This window comes from Sceloporus undulatus, unplaced genomic scaffold (assembly GCF_019175285.1).
Source record: "Sceloporus undulatus isolate JIND9_A2432 ecotype Alabama unplaced genomic scaffold, SceUnd_v1.1 scaffold_9472, whole genome shotgun sequence".
Classification (NCBI taxonomy): domain Eukaryota; kingdom Metazoa; phylum Chordata; class Lepidosauria; order Squamata; family Phrynosomatidae; genus Sceloporus; species Sceloporus undulatus.
Window position 1 is genome coordinate 1 of NW_024812391.1, and position 2,621 is coordinate 2,621.

At 41.8% G+C, this 2,621-nt stretch overlaps 1 long non-coding RNA gene across 1 annotated transcript; it reads right to left on the reverse strand.

Annotated features, from left to right (window-relative positions):
* Positions 1-323: 323 nt before the first annotated feature.
* LOC121918357 lies at positions 324-2,323 on the reverse strand. Its single transcript, XR_006101212.1, has 3 exons — positions 2,066-2,323; positions 1,850-1,923; positions 324-426 (listed from the first exon to the last, which is right to left on the reverse strand). It is a non-coding gene; the product is annotated as an uncharacterized LOC121918357 (long non-coding RNA).
* Positions 2,324-2,621: the final 298 nt, after the last annotated feature.

A 2,621-nucleotide genomic window follows, 5' to 3' on the forward strand; every position in this document is an offset into this window, starting at 1 on the left:
TGTTGTTTTTTTTAATGAGAAAATTCAATAAAGATTAATTAAAAAAAATATATATACGTTCCAAAATGCAAACCTTGATTTTGTTATTTTACATAAAGGACACCAGTTTACTACGCTGTTTTATAATGGGACTGGAGCATCCACGGATTTTGGTATTCACAGGGGACCCTGGAACCAAACCCTAGCGGATACTAAGGGCTCAGTGTACCACTACTACTACTACCACAACAACTAATGCACACTTAATGTTACGTTTCCTTCCTTTTGGTTTTGATCTACTAAGTATGTGAACATGTCAAATTTAATAGGTTTATACATACCTTCTTTGCCAGATTCTGGGCTTGGAGCTGAATGTCTCCCCTTGAATTATCCATAGAGTTGGCATCTTTCACGGAGCTCAAAAAGAGCTGGAAATCAGCTTCTGGTCTAAAAAGGAGTGGGGGGAGATGGAAATTTAATCCGTAACAGATTTTTGCATAACAGATGAGATCAGATTTCAGAGCATCCATGAAACTGGTTGGAAAGCTTCTGAAAGGGTAAAGCTTTTGCATCCAATGTGGTTGGCTGCCAAATATATTGGTAGACCTTGGGGAAAAAATTACTTTTTGGGACTACTACTCCTGGACTCTCTCAGCCAGCACAGCCAGTGCTGAGGGATTCAGGGAGTTGTCTGACAAAGTAATTTCTCCAGGCATACCGTGCGTGTTACATTCAGTATCTCCCACTTTGGGCATCAGAATCAGCAGCAAGCAGCTCCTTATCCACAGAAGCCGAATAGTGAAACTCCATAGGGGAAAGAAGAGGTCTGTTTGAGTGTGAAAGAGTGCCAGATTCTGGCTAGAGCAATGGCTTGAATTTAAAGCATGAGCAGACTGGGTTCACTCACCAGTGGGACAGGGTGTAGTTTGGACTGTGGGACAAGCATTACAACAGGATGGACACAATGTGCCTTCCCCCAGGTCTATTTGTAGCAGCCCTCGTACTCCCCAGGCTATCCAACTGCCTTTCTTCTACCTCCCCGCAAAATGTATGGCTTCTTCTGACAGCCTCCAGAAAGTTACAGGTCAAATATTACAAATGCTCCCCCAGCCACACTTTTATCTAAACCAGGAGTGGATGTAGTCTTCTGGATTTTTGGGTTGTTGTTGTTGTTTTTTGAGGGGGGGGCTGTGTAGTATGTGCTTCTAGGGAAGAAAACTCTGCCTTGTAGCCTGCTGTAGTTGCCCACAGCTGCACTTGCAGCAGACTTCCTAAAACACTAAGGCACAAAAAGGGATAATACAATTACATGTGGATACACAGGGTCAATATAGTTCCTCCCTGCATAGCTACTTCAGGTACTAACGCAAAGGAGTGGAGTGGGTACAATTTGTGTCTGCATTGCTATGGGACTTGCTTGACCTTATGAATGAGATACTTATGCTTCCTTCTTCCAAAATGTTGGAGAAGATATGAAGGAGGACATTGTTGACATTCCCAAATCCCCAGGAAAAGGCCAGAGGACTGAAGCCATGATACCAAAACCTATACAGTAATGGTATGAAAGCCCTTAATTTCTTAGGCATGCTCAACATTGCATAAAAGATAAAAACGCACTTCTGGAGTGTTATCCTATGCATATTCACTTTGCAGTACTCTATGTTAAATAGGGCTTATTCTCGGAAAGGGTTGAGTGTTTATTTGTACCAGATTTCTATTAAGTTCTAAGACATTTATTCTAACTTATAGTATTCTTTCACAAATGATAAAGGATGACTAGGAAATATTAGCAATGCCTTGAATTTTAATAATCGTTTTTTAAGGATGACAAAGTATTTTAAGAAGATAAAATACGTGATAAGCACCGTACCCCTTTTTTGACACCGGAACAGCGCAGATTGACTTGATCAGGTTTTCTGGTGGCACCTCTAGAACACGCGAAAGCTAGGTTTAAACAAAGTTATCAAAATTAGCTGTAAGTCAATGCATTCAAACACAAAAAACACTGTTGCACAGACACTATGTTCTATTTAGATAAGTAAATCGCAGATTAAATTCTCAAGGTTACAGTTCTGGAAGGACATACACAACTTTATATCCTCAAGAAGAAACCCCCATGTTTGTATCCAGCTTCCTCTGTTATGTTTGTGCACATGGCATCACAGTTCCTCCTGAAAACAGCTGGGAAGGCCGTGCAATCTAAAGCTTCTTCACATGTGCTTCATGGGATCAGGATGCACTATCACTTGGTGTTAAAATCACACAGTCAGAACATAGTTGTTGTGTGTGAAGTTGAAGGCTTCCATGGCCGGCATCCATAGTTTTTTATGGGTTTTCAGGCTATGTGGCCATGTTCTAGAAGAGTTTCTTCCTGATGTTTCCCAGCATCTGTGGCTGGCATCTTCAGAGAATGCTGGCATGGAAGTGAGTAGGGTATAAGTGTGTGTGTGTGTGTGTATGCATGCTGTGTGACTCTAGGTTGGGAGGATTCCCACCCTGAGCCCTTGCCATTCAACAACAGAACAATACACTGATCAACATGGGAATCACTCCTCCCAACCTAGAGTCACACAGCAGTTGTGTGTGTGTATATATACACACACACACACACACTTATACCCCACTCACTTCCATGCCAGCAT